Here is a 15116-nt window from a genome sequence, read left to right as displayed (position 1 = left end):
GTCTAAAAAGGGCCCTGGAGGTGGAAAATGTCAGTAATGCTTTCTGCACATGTGCAGACGGAGGTAGAGGAGGAGGAGGATGTAGGTATTCATCCCCAGCATCCTGTGGTGTTTGGAGCTGGAAAGCTGCGGGAGCTCACGGAAGAGTCCCAGCCCTGGCTTGTCAGAGAGAACCCCCCTCTCACAGCAGGGATGGAAGGGGAAAACGGAGGGACAGGGGCAAACACAGGCCAGACAGAACACTGGACAGGAAACCTGGAACCCTCCTTTCAGGGTGAGAGGAAGTGGACCAGTGAGGGGAGGGAACGTGAGACTGGGAGAATTGATTTGATGGAATTTTGTAAGCTTCTCTGCTGTACTTTTAAATACAGTAGGTGACCATAACAAAATCAAGGCAGCTGGCCAGACCATTTCTCCAATCCACACCTTGCCTGAAGGTGTAGTACTGCTTCTCCCCTCTCCCCAAAAACAAACTTTCTAACACATGTTGCCTGAAGTGGCAAAGGTTAGTCTTTCACATTTGCCAGTGACAAGGCTACTTTGGTCAGGTGCTGACATGCCCAGTAGCTCTGAGACTCTTAGCTCTTGTCTTAGCTTGGAGTATGGAGCCATTATTCACCATATGTGCCCCTGTTCACCATTTCTGCCAGATTGCATTCGGTTCAGCATTTGACTATTGGAATTCAGCAACTCAGGAGAGATATAGAAAGAGAAAGATTGAAACTCATGACAGAGAGAGTAACACAGAGAGGGAGTAAGAGAAAATGAAAGGGGGGGTATCAGCTGACACCAAATATGGGTCAGGCGCCAGTGTGACCTTCTCATGCTGCAGATGTTATGCTCTTTGAAGCACATTCTTACCATCCAAGTGGGAGTCGACCAGTCTAAAACACAGACGGCTCTCCCTGTGGTGGGCTAAATAATTTATAGTGTAACGCGTAGAGGAGGGTCAGGCAGTGGAGAGTAGAGGGGGATTCCCTGTCAGAACTCGCCTGGGTCTGCCCAGAACTATACTCATGCTTTCTGAGAAAGAATAGACTGCAGTCCCACTGAACACTAGGGATTTGGATACAGTCATTAACAAAGAATGAAGAATAGCCCCTGGTTGTTCATATCTAAAACCTTTAGGGTGTTGCTGCTCCACTATATGGCATGCTAGCATGAGGAAGCAGCCAAGCTGACTGTGAACTCTCTGCTCCACCTTGAGATTAACACCAAATGCTTTATGCGCTACAGTTCCTCCGGTAAATCGAACATGGCTGTTTTGAATGAACTGAGTAATATGAGACATTTGCGAGGAACATTTCACAATCCATCCTACAGTACTACTGACTGCCACAAGATGGAGATGGTCAACATTGATTTGAGTGAGCTATCTGAAAGAAATGGCAGCATACTGTAGTCACACAGGTTCAGGAATATGGTACCTCACCTTTTTAGGGAAAGGGAAAGGGGGATACCTAGTCAGTTGTACAACTGAATGCCTTCAACTGAAATGTGTCTTCTGCATTTAACCCAACCCCTCTGAATCAGAGAGGTACGGGGGCTGCCTTAATCGACATCCACGTCTTCGGCGCCCGGGGAACAGTGGGTTAACTGCCTTGCTCTGCTAGTGTATGCATTAGTCTATACGATAATAACTTACCACAAACTTACAATTGTAATTATTGTAAGGACAAAAATAAGAGTCAATTACAGGAGAGTAGTCACATTTAATGTGTTTTAAATGATTTTACCCATGATGTTTCATGTTCAAAAACCATACCGGGTTAATCAGCACAGCAATATCAAGGAGCCTCTGCATCCAAAACAAATCTGTTGAGCAGACTATGGTATGTATCATAACCGTATTTTGACAGATATATATGGATTGTGATGTACATAACATGTAACATTTCCCCTTTCCTTTTTCCTGGTCATTGCAGCTCAACTGTCTACCACTGTACCAAACCACCATGTTTGTATGTCCCATTGGTCTGTCTGTCCATCCATATATGTACTTCAGGGTTGAGTAAAAGCTTGTACTGAAACCCCATACTTCTAGGCTGTTTTCCCCATGATGAGTAATACCTTCCATGCAGTCTGTAAAGATAACGGCTAGAGGAAAATTGGGCGATGGGGTTGGGCCGGGGTGAGGAAGAGAAAAAAATACACATATGTTATATGAATACCTACAGTCGTACATTTGTGGTCCCAATGTATGAGGAGCTAGAGAATGTACAGTTGAAGTTGGAAGTTTACATACACTTAGGTTGGAGTCATTAAAACTCGTTTTTCAACCACTCCACAAAATTCTTATTAACAAACTATAGTTTTGGCAAGTCGGTTAGGGCATCTACTTCGTGCATGACACAAGTAATTTTTCCAATAATTGTTTACAGACAGATTATTTCACTTAAAATTCACTGTATCACAATTCCAGTGGGTCATAAGTTTACATACACTAAGTTGACTGTGCCTTTAAACAGCTTGGAAAATTCCAGAAAATGATGTCATGGCTTTAGAAGCTTCTGATAGGCTAATTGACATCATTTGAGTCAATTGGAGGTGTACCTGTGGATTAGAGGTCGACCGATTATGATTTTTCAACGCCGATACCGATTATTGGAGGACCAAAAAAGCCGATGCCGATTAATCGTCCGATTCTTTAAAATATATTTATTTGTAATAATGACACTTACAACAATAGTGAATGAACACTTATTTTAACTTAATATAATACATCAATAAAATCAATTTAGCCTCAAATAAATAATGAAACATGTTCAATTTGGTTTAAATAATGCAAAACAATGTGTTGGAGAAGAAAGTAAAAGTGCAATATGTGCCATGTAAGAAAGCTAACGTTTAAGTGCCTTGCTCAGAACATGGGAACATATGAAAGCTGGTGGTTCCTTTTAACATGAGTCTTCAATATTCCCACGTAAGAAGTTTTAGGTTGTAGTTATTACAGAAATTATAGGACTATTTCTCTCTATACGATTTGTATTTCATATACCTTTGACTATTGGATGTTCTTATAGGCACTTTAGTATTGCCAGTGTAACAGTATAGCTTCCGTCCCTCTCCTCGCTCCTACCTGGGCTCGAACCAGGAACACATCGACAACAGCCACCCTCGAAGCAGCGTTACCCATGCAGAGCAAGGGGAACAACTACTCAAAGTCTCAGAGTGAGTGACGTTTGAAACGCTATTAGCGCGCACCCGCTAACTAGCTAGCCATTTCACATCGGTTACACCAGCCTAATCTTGGGAGTTGATAGGCTTGAAGGGGTGGGTATAATTTGTGGAACGTTCCAACAGGAATCTGTTCCAAAAAACGTAAAACGGTTGCCAAACAACAACGCATACAAAGTAGCAACGCATACAAACTTAGCTAACTAGCTGCCGAATAGGCATCAACTCACCACGTAGCTTATTCTTAATGTTTGTCCATAGGCAACCAGAGTGAGGACAGACATTTTTCGGAATAAACGTGATGAGTGAAAAACGCAATGAAATACCCAGTATCTTATTCTGCCGCTATACAACTTTGTATGCGTTGTTTTTTGGCAACCTTGTTATTTACGAAGTTTTTGGAATAGATTCCTGTTGGAACGTTCCACAAATTATACCCACCCGGCTTGAAGTCATAAACAGCTTGAAGCACAGTGATGAGCTGCTGGCAAAACGCACGAAAGTGCTGTTTGAATGAATGCTTACGAGCCTGCTGGTGCCTACCACCGCTCAGTCAGACTGCTCTATCAAATATCAAATCATAGACTTAATTATAACATAATAACACACAGAAATACGAGCCTTAGGTCATTAATATGGTCGAATCCGGAAACTATCATCTCGAAAACAAACGTTTTTTTCTTTCAGTGAAATACGGAACCATTCCGTATTTTATCTAACGGGTAGCATCCCTAAGTCTAAATATTCCTTCAATGTTATGACATAATTCCGTAAAGTTCTTTCATATTAGTTCGCAAAGAGCCAGGCGGCCCAAACTGTTGCATATACCCTGACTGCGTGCAATGAATGCAAGATAAGTCACACAATTTCATGTTAGCAGGCAATATTAGCTAAATCTGCAGGTTTAAAAATATATACTTGTGTATTGGTTTTAAAGAAAGGTATTGATGTTTATGGTTAGGTACATTGGTGCAACGACAGTGCTTTTTTCGCAAATGCGCTTGTTAAATCAACACCCTTTTGTCGAAGTAGGGTGTGATTCAATGAGAAATTAACAGGCACTGCATCGATTATATGCAACGCAGGACAAGCTAGATAAACTAGTAAAATCATCAACCATGTGTAGTTAACTAGTGATTATGTTAAGATTGATTGTTTTTTATAAGATAAGTTTAATGCTAGCTAGCAACTTACCTTGGCTTCTTGCTGCCCTCGCGTAACAGGTAGTCAGCCTGCCATGCAGGCTCCTCGTGGAGTGCAATGTAAGGCAGGTGGTTAGAGCGTTGGACTAGTAACCGGAAGGTTGCAAAAAACGAATCCCCGAATCCCCCCTGAACAAGGCAGTTAACCCCCGTTCCTAGGCCATCATTGAAAATAAGAATGTGTTCTTAATCTGACTTGCCTAGTTAAATAAAGGTGTAAAAAAATAAAAATGGGCAAATCGGTGGCCAAAAATATCGATTACCGATTGTTATGAAAACTTGAAATCGGCCCTAATTAATCGGCCATTCCGATTAATCGGTCGACCTCTACTGTGGATGTATTTCAAGGCCTACCTTCAAACTCAGTGCCTCTTTGCTTGACATCATGGGAAAATCAAAAGAAATCAGCCAAGACCTCAGAAAATATTTTGCAGACCTTCACAAGTCTGGTTCATCCTTGGGAGCAATTTCCAAATGCCTGAAGGTACCACGTTCATCTGTAGAAACAATAGTACGCAAGTATAAACACCATGGGACCACGCAGCCGTCATACCGCTCAGGAAGGAGACGCGTTCTGTCTCCTAGAGATGAACGTACTTTGGTGCGAAAAGGGCAAATCAATCCCAGAACAACAGCAAAGGACCTTGTGAAGTTGCTGGAGGAAACAGGTACAAAGGTATCTATATCCACAGTAAAACGAGTCCTATATCGACATAACCTGAATGGCCGCTCAGCAAGGAAGAAGCCACTGCTCCAAAACCGCCATAAAAAAGACAGACTACAGTTTGCAACTGCACATAGGGACAAAGATCGTACTTTTTGGAGAAATGTCATCTGGTCTGATGAAACAAAAATATAATTGTTTGGCCATAGTGACCATCGTTATGTTTGGAGGAAAAAGCGGAAGGCTTTCAAGCCGAAGAACACCATCCCAACCATGAAGCACCGGGGTGGCAGCATCATGTTGTGGGGGTGCTTGCTGCAGAAGGGACTGGTGCACTTCACAAAATAGATGGCATCATGAGGCAGGAAAATTATGTGGATATATTGAAGCAACATCTCAAGACATCAGTCAGGAAGTTAAAGCTTGGTCACAAATAGGTCTTCCAAATGGACAATGACCCTAAGTATACTTCCAAAGTTGTGGCAAAATGGCTTAACGACAACAAAGTCAAGGTAGAAAGAGGAGGAAGGGAAGCGCTACTAAGGTACACAATAGTACATTTTGGTAGACAGAAGGTGCTCTTTGGTAAAAGGGGTAAATTGGTCATCAAAATGAAAGGAGGACCAAGGCACTCTTCATATAATTAATTAAAATGCCTTTATTAGTATGGCATGTTCAATAGAAACAAAGTATTAAAAAATCCAATGCGTTTCGGCTGCATGGCCTTCGTCAGGCAGTACAAAAAATAATAAGCATTTCATTAACTGCAAAACCACTCATGTCATCTATAGATTAGAATGTCCACAGTGCAAGGTGTTCTACATTGGACGGACAAAGAGACACCTTCAAGACCGCTTAGCGGAACACAAGTACGCCATACGGGTAGGCGATGAAGACTACCCCATGGCAAGGCACTACAAGTCCTTACACCATGGCAACCCTGCCTCCCTACAAGCTATGGGTATTGATCATATTCCGGCCTCTTAGAAAAGGGGACCATCTTAAACAGTTAAACCAAAGGGAACGTTTTTGGATTTACAAACTACAGGCCATTAAATACCCTGGTTTAAATGAAGATATGGATTTCTCACCCTTCCTGTAGGGTTGTGATAGGTCTATTTGCTGTCATCTAGTGGACATTTTGCTCAAATGCCCTCAGCTATGTTTAGACTGTGGTTGTTCATGTTTTGCTGTGTTCTAGTGTACTATGGAATATATTGCTTTCTTATTCTTGACACTTCTCCCAGTCATATTTAAGGTTAGAACTACCTTTCTAAGTGTCCTGATACTTCTAGCTTGGAGTTGTATTTTTATGATAACATAGATACAGTATTTCACTTTTTAATGTGTATAGTATTGCTTACTAGGTGTGTCCAATCAATTTTGTAACCACTCCCTCTTCTAATTAGGGCTAATTGCAAAATCTGTTCAAAAGAGGACATTGTATTATTATATTTTGTACTCCCTGACGAAGGCCATGCAGCCGAAACGCGTCGGATTTTTTAATACTTTGTTTCTATTGAACATGCCATACTAATAAAGGCGTTTTATTTAATTATATGAAGAGTGCCTTGGTTCTCCTTTCTTTTTGATGAACAAAGTCAAGGTATTGGAGTGGCCATCACAAAGCCCTGACCTCAATCCTATAGAAAATTTGTGGGCAGAACTGAAAAAGCGTGTGCAAGCAAGGAGGCCTACAAACCTGACTCAGTTACACCAGTTCTGTCAAGAGGAATGGGCCAAAATTCACCCAATTTATTGTGGGAAGCTTTTGGAAGGCTACCCGAAACGTTTGACCCAAGTTAAACAATTTAAAGGCAATGCTACCAAATACTAATTGAGTGTATGTAACCTTCTGACCCACTGGGAATGAGATGAAAGAAATAAAAGCTGAAATAAATCATTCTCTCTACTATTATTCTGACATTTCACATTCTTAAAATAAAGTGGTGATCCTAAGTGACCTAAGACCGGGAATTTTTTACTAGGATTAAATGTCAGGAATTGTGAACAACTGAGTTTAAATGTATTTGGCTAAGGTGTATGTACACTTCAACTGTAGGTCTCTAGCATCCCTCTCTCAACAGTGACAGTCTCTCCATGAATGTTGTCTGACCAAGCTGGTATGTGGGGCATGGACAAGGTCATATCCTCAGACACATAATCTCTAGGAGGAAGAACCAATCCCCAAATCTGTCCATGTTTCATTTGCTCAGTGACCAGCCGGAGGCTTAGAGGATCACTCCTTTTTAATATGTCTTTAGATACTGATGCATCTCTTGATTTAATCTTGATTTTTTTTTCTTCCAGAAAACCCCTCTTTGTTGTCGTTCCATACACGTGTGTGTGAGAGTGTGTGTGTGGAGGGTGGTCTGTAAGAGACCTTCATTTTTCATTGGGGACAGGCTGCTGATTGGCAGCACTGTGGTTGAGAATTATGTGTAATGCTTTTGTGTGAATCATTTAAATGTTTGCTGAAGGTTGTCTAACATTTACCATTTCAGATAAACCTGCTCACTTCCCACATCTGTCTACATGGGTTTGTATACAATGAGTGTACAAATATTAGGAACACCTTCCTAATATTGAGTTGCACCCCCTCCTTCCCAACTTTTGTCCTCGGGACAGCCTCAATTCGTCAGGGCATGGACTCTACAAGGTGTTAAAAGTGTTCCTAAGGGATGCTGGCCCATGTTGACTCCAATGCTTCCCACAGTTGTGTCATGTTGGCTGGATGTCCTTTAGGTGGTGGACCAGTCGTGATACACACGGGAAACTGTTGAGCGTGAAAAACCCAGCAGCGTTGCAGTTCAAAGGCACTAAAATCTTTTGTCTTGCCCACTCACCCTTTGAATAGCACAAATACACGATCCAATTGTCTCAAGCCTGTCTCCTCCCCTTCATCTACACTGATTGAAGCTACAATACTAATAATATTCAGTAGTGTGTGAGTGATCCAGGTATTTGACTACTATCTTATGTATGCATTATCTCTTTCAAACATTGATTAGAACTTTAAGCACAGCAGTATTGCTGTCCTGTGGAAAATGCCTCTGCAACCCAGTCTACTTGGATTGAAAGATTTTCTGATGTTGGCTGAAAGTGGATAATGTGATCTAATTCAGTAAGCTATTATCATGTATAGTCTGGTAATACATCAAAAGCTCATTCTTCCATTTTTTTTTATGAGACTGTAATTTGCTGCGGTGCTACAACAGCATACAGTATCATTGATTTGGACTCACCACCATTAGAGAGGCATTCATTCATTCTGTGTGTGGGTGAGGATAAACATAGACCACGTTTCCAAACCAAAGTATTAAAGATGTTTGATCTCAGTAAATGTAGCTATTTCTTAACATGAGTACAATGCCATATAACTACAGTGACATGTTCAGGACAAATAGAGCAAAAAATATATATATATCATGTGTCCTTAGTGTCAGTGTACCTGTATAACATCATCACATCTGCATACCTTCATGTGTACCTATCCCATTGTTAGTCAACTATTATGATGATGGTCCTGTTTGTGTTTTTGGTGTTTTGGCTCTGAATAGAATTATGTACCTGAACTTTAACCCAGAGAGAAGACTTCACTCACAGAGTTGAAATCCTGCCAAACATAGGAAGTCTTGGATGGGGATTGTGAGATTTTCCGGAACAGTGTTTATACAAAACACTATAGAACTGTAGAGAGGCTATAGAAGACATGCGAGGGGATTTCTCTTATCAAAGGGAATCTGACAGGCATAGAAATTCACACACGTAATGGATGGTTTTTGGAATTCAAGTTTCTCATTCATGAAACGATGCAGACTCGACACCAAACAATAGGGACGTTTTTAAAAACTTTATGTCTGAGAGGAAATTGACTTTTTATGTGTGTATGTGTGTGTGTGTACGTGCACGCATGTGTGTGCGTGCGTGGTAGGTTGGTCCTTATAGGCTGGCATGGTGTGTATGTGTGTTGGTGTGTTTGTGTGAGGATACCCATTATGAGTGGGGGTATGTTTGATGTTTGTGCAAGGGTGGAAGGGAAGGTGTGTTGAGCCTGAGGAACAGAACAGCCTTTAATCGATGAAATCTGTTGCCATTTGCCATGCACACTTTAGAAAAACATACTGTATTGTGCTGTGAAAAATGACTTAATTGGTAACCATGGGGCAGTGCGGGAAGTATTTTTACTCATTAGTTAATTTGGTTTTTAAATCAGTAATTATATTCTGGAATTTCAATTGAAAAACACAATTTCCTTTTATTATAATGATAACCAAGTGTCTCCCCATTAAATGTTGAATAAGATTCACACTCATTTTGTATTGGGATGATGTTACCTGCCTCATGCTTGACAACATTTTTACATTTTGTTCAAGATAACACCTTTTTTTCCTTTTATGAATTGCCGTCAAATTTTACAGATGAAATGTAATTAATGACAGTTTCAGAATTATACTTGTCTCACCTGTTCAAACAAGACACTCTAGATGGCAGAATACGCTCTTTCAGTTTGTTTGCCAACTTACAGACGTTGTAGAAGAAAATTGACTATTTCAAAATGGAGATGGCCTCAATGGCGCTGCCCATGTGCTCACATACGCCATAATGGGACATATATAAAGATGATATCACTATCATTCTCTATATTTGCCACATACGACAGGGAAATATCTATTTGAATGGCCATCCAACTGTTAATTACTAGTGGGAAACTCATCTATTATAAGCTCAACGATAAACTAAAAGTACAGCTATCAGACTTGTAAACAAATTATAGTGTTCAAAACCCATATTTTTAGTTGCATTTAACTGCCGAAAATGTTATTATCGAGGTCATTTCCTTACTAGGTGACGTCAGACGTCACCATGTGGGAGAAATTTCCAACTAATAATTACCAGTTGGAGGGCCGTTCAAATAAAAAAATTCAACTCTTATGTCGAAAACATAGAGAATGATAGAGATATCATCTTCATACATGTCCAATTATGGCATCTGTGAGCGCACAGGCTGCACCCTTGAGGTAATCTCAATTTTTAAGTAGTCAATTTTCTTCTACTACTTCTATGAATTAGCAAACACACTGAAAGGGTGCATACTGCTATCTAGAGTGTATTGTTTGAACAGATATAAAGCCAAGGTTGGCAATTTAAAGCCTCCTACAGTTATGGAATGTTTGTTCACGTTTATAATTAATTGGCTGATCCCTCCTCATGACCCAGATGGAATCATGTGATCCTTCCTTCACCCACAGGATCCTTCCTTCACCCACAGGTCCACCGAGTTGACTACTTTAAAATGGTGGAAGGCCTCAATGGCAATGACCATGCCAATACAGGTTTTATCCATCTAGAATCCTCTATCTAACTCTATGGTGGTAAATTCAAACTTCACAAATCACTACGTTTGGTTCAAAATTGTAATAAAACAAAATAATACACTGCATGAATTTATTCATGCTTTTAGTAATATGTCATAATTATAACCAATTTAAATAAAGTTATATTTGTGTTTGCCATTATGGACCAAAAAAAAGGGTGTCATTCATGTGCCGCGGATGTTATTGTTGGTGGAGCTTCCACTTACAGGACTCCCAGAGATCCCAGAAATCCTTCACTCCACCTCCATCTATTCTCAAATCCATTTCCTATAGGGCCAGTCCCTCTGGGCTCTTCTTCGTCCCATGTAAATCAGCTTTACCGCTCAGGCTCCCCTGCCCGCAGTGTGCCAAACCCACATAGATCTAAACAGCAGCTATAACATGATTTACCCACATCTGTCTTCCCCCTACATTATGTGTTCCATATTTCATTGTAGGATACAGTAGTTTTTTGTTGTAAGAAATGTGTATTACATCATAATGGTATGGGAAACCAAATGGCCCTTCATGCGTAAAATGTTTGCTCAGCCAAGACAGAGACTTTGGGAAGACTCTTGAACATGTGATGTTATGCAGTGTAGCTTGTATGGCTTATGGTGGCCCCACCAGCTGAGGCAGGCAGATCAAAGCTGTGTATTGAAGCCCATTACAGAGGTTTTGGTATTTCCTTCTCTGTTGGTAACATCCCATTATGTATCTCATTCACTTTGGAATTGAGAACATGTCAACTACCTCAGGTAAACTGGGATCTCCCATGGCCTTAGGCTGATGGAATTGAAGACACAAGCTCCAACTGCAGTTTGGATAGTTACAAATGCTTTTTACATTTTTACTCCTAAAAGTATTTACCTTGCCTGTTCACAGGGGATTTCCTTGTAATTTATTTTTATTTTTATATGGAGTAATTTCATTACTCAATATTCAAAAAGCTCTCTATTGACATATTACAGTAATATCATTATATTGGCAAACTGTACAAATCCCTCAAAGCATAACCCCATTGCTTTATGTCTGACAGAATTCCTAGATATTACAAACACAACCTAATGCGTGTCCTGAGCATGTAAATAATTACCATGAGTGAAATGATGTCACGTCTACAATTTGGAGTGCATAATATGAATTGTCTCCACTGCAAACAGTGACGCCCAGAGAGAGGGGACTGCTCAGTTCAGCTGACATATCCAAACAGAGTAGCTGCTCATTCTCACCAATCAGGGCGGAAAATCGGAGACAAGAGCCTTTCCCTGGACTTCCAGTGCTCGACCAGTGCGCCACTGACAATGGCAAAATGCCTCCTCTCTGCCTTGGAAGCCTTTCAAAGTGCCCTCACAGATCAGCAAAACAATCCCTATTGTTACAGATCATTGGGAAACAAATGTCATTTCTTTGAAATGTGTAATTACTCATGCTAGAGGGAGGGCGTGATGAGGTAATTACCATTTTTTATCGTGCCGACATGTAGGTCCTCAGGCAGGCCGGGGACTGTACTCCTAATGGAGGGAGCTCTGTGGGTTCACAGCCCCCAGCAACCCCCTGGCCCCACACGCTCAGAGTAGAGTAGGCAACTGAAAGAGGGAAAGAGAGAGAGAGAGAGGGAAGGAAGGAGAGAGAGAGAGTGTGTGTGCGTGCGTGCGTGTGTGTGGACGGACGGACGGACGGACGGACAGACGGACAGACGGACAGACGGACAGACGGACAGACAGACAGACAGACAGACAGACAGAGGAGCAATGTGTGGGAATGAGTTTGCATAATACACTGTCTCTTCAAGTCCATCTTAATAAGAAATAAGGCCTTTTCCTAGAATATAACGTTCCTGACGGTTCACCATTTATCGTGTTGTGACTCAGGGCGGATAATGTATTCATATTTATGGCATTCTGGGTGGAATTGTCACATTAGTGATTTTGATACTACAAATATCGGAATAATTTGTTTTTCTTAACCAGTTTTTTAATAATGGATAATAACAGAATATCAGAAACCAGTATTGTGTTTACTGCCTGAGGTTAAATCTACTTGCTATAGGATTTGTGGAACTAAATTTGACGGAGAAAATGTTCTACTGGGTCAGCATTTAATGGAGCAGTTGTGTTGTGTTCATACAGAATATTCATTTGATTCATTACACCAACACATGAAAAGCACCAGTTGTTGTTTTCCTTGGTTGTGAATTGGCTGCTGTACATCTCAATGAAACAAGGGCTCAACACTCTAACATCAGGGTCAAATGTCTTTGGCACGTAGAAACTAATGAAAAAGTCTTCCCAAAACACATAAATCCATACTTTTCAACTGTTTTCTCAAAAAATAATTTAGAGTGCGCCTTCCAGAAAAGGAATTCTTGATTAGTACTAATGTGGTTTTGTTCAACAACATCACTGAGATGATGGAGATCTAATTACTTTAGGCGAATGTCAACATAACGAGATAGACGACTCAACTTTATGATGCTTTTGGTCATGCAGTGGGCCTGTTGTAACAGGGAACAAATTGTCTGCGGAATTTAATTGATGACTCGTCTATTTACTTAAATATAGTTTTGCTGCTATTTTAGTCTAGAGTAATCTGATTTATAAGTGAAAATGTCTGTGGAGAAATGAGACGTGACTTGGTTGGACTTTTGAGGGGAGACTTTTTTTTCTCTTTTTTCTTGGTATAAATGGACAGCCTACTCAGATGGTTGAGAAACCCATAACATTTACTAATGAAGGTGGTATCAGTCTTATGAATATGGTTTGACCTGGTTATTGATAACCTCTTTCTACTAGGCCAGATTACTACCCTCTGTAATGATGCAATAGTATGAGTGATTCATTGTTTGATACCTACGCGTTTTATAACAAGTATAATACACCATCCCTCTGGCACAAAACTTAAACAAACTCTCTCATTCATGACACAAATAATTATACAACACAGGTAGAAAGCCAAAGCTATCTCAATGGGTATCCCTTTCAATTTCGATCTGTTTGATTCATTATCCCTTCAGCCCTGAAGGAATCACACCCAAAAGATGAAAAGGGTGCAGAATAAACTCAACCATTGTGTATAAAGTATTATGAGTGTGAGCGTGCGCGTGCACGTGGGTGTATTAGGTGGACGTGTCCTGACAGAGAAGCCTAGATGCAGTCAGGGGTGTCATTATTGGCCCATGTGACCTAAGTGTCAGCAGTACTCGCATGGAGTTGAAGGAATGTATTGGCTTTACAAGACAGGTGAGTGTGTCCCACTGTTGCCTGCCCTGAATAAGCCTTTAGGAAGTCTGTAGCATGGATGACGTGCACAAGACTCTCCTTTTCACTACCAGAGTTTAACTTAACAAGCTCACTACCCTGAAATGCCTTGATTATACTCAGTGTTTGTTACTTCTGGAATTATCAGTCCATCAAACCCCCTGCAATTACAGCTAATCCACCTATTCATTCTGTAATTATAGGATAACTACAAAATAGATGGATAAACCAGACCTATACTTTGGAAATTGAGTTTCTGCTCTTATTTCTAGGAACAATACAGACAATAACGCATATTACCACTGCTATAGTTTTTTTTTTCATCTAATGAGCTGTACAGACCTGGCCCTGGATTTTCCAGTAAAGAACATAGAATGCATCTACAGTTTGTATTACGTTAAGGGGGACATCATGCAGTCTTCTGGCATGCTCTTGGGGGTGGTTAACGAAGAGCCGCTGCTTCCAATCAGAAATAAATGACTTTTTATTGTTTAGAAAGTCCCAGTGCATGTGTGCAGGTGCCCAGTCTGGATTGTTATATTATGAAACTGGATCTCAGCAGAAGGCCACACCTAAAACCCGCCAGGTCCTAACCAATCAACACACAGTGCAGCACTCTCCCTCCTGTGGGCTTTGGGGTCAAAGCACTTCATTCTGAAAACCTGTTGAACTTGGAAGGGATTCCTAGTCATTCCACAGTGGAGGAGCTGGAGCTGGCCGGCATGCAGACAGAATCCGTCTTATTTTCACAGACCTACATTTCAAGCTCAGAGACGGGAGCTACAAATCCCCTTGAATTCAATAATACACTTTTTTATTATCATTTTTGTTTTACAAAGTACAAAGACACTATTTTTAGACAACGGGACATAATATCACTCTCAGCTCATGTAAAACCTGTTGTTGTGAGTTAAATCGTTGTGCATTTAAATAAACTGCTTCATTCCAAGGTTACAGTCATAAATCCAAACGTGCAACAAAAATCACAGGGTGGAATGGCTCCAGTTGAGCTCTGCCATCTAACTCGGCTATCTAACCTCCCATCTAAACTATCACCCTACAAAGAGATAGACTTTCACCTTCCTTGCACTAGATCATTCAGGGCATCCAAAGACACTTATAATTTCCCCCCAGTGCTGACAGAATTTGAAATGCCATCCATGATCATACTCTGAAGGGCTGCATGTTGCTGTAATATCCTGTCTCGATTGTATAGATTGAGTGTGCGACAGGGCATTGTGCCACTCCTCAGGTCACTTCATCAATGAGGCCCTGTTCCTTTTCTCTGCCTCATTCCTTCATTTCTTGTCTTCAGGATAGTCACTGTGCTTCTTTTAAAGGGATACTGCAAGATTCTGGCAATTAAGTCTATGCTAGTATACCTGTAGAGTTGGCTCACAAAATGACCTCTAACTTCCTTCATACTGCATGCAGAGACATAAAATGGTTCATCTGA

This window comes from Salmo salar, chromosome ssa11 (genome assembly GCF_905237065.1).
Source record: "Salmo salar chromosome ssa11, Ssal_v3.1, whole genome shotgun sequence".
Classification (NCBI taxonomy): Eukaryota; Metazoa; Chordata; class Actinopteri; order Salmoniformes; family Salmonidae; genus Salmo; species Salmo salar.
Note: the sequence above shows the minus strand (reverse complement) of the source record.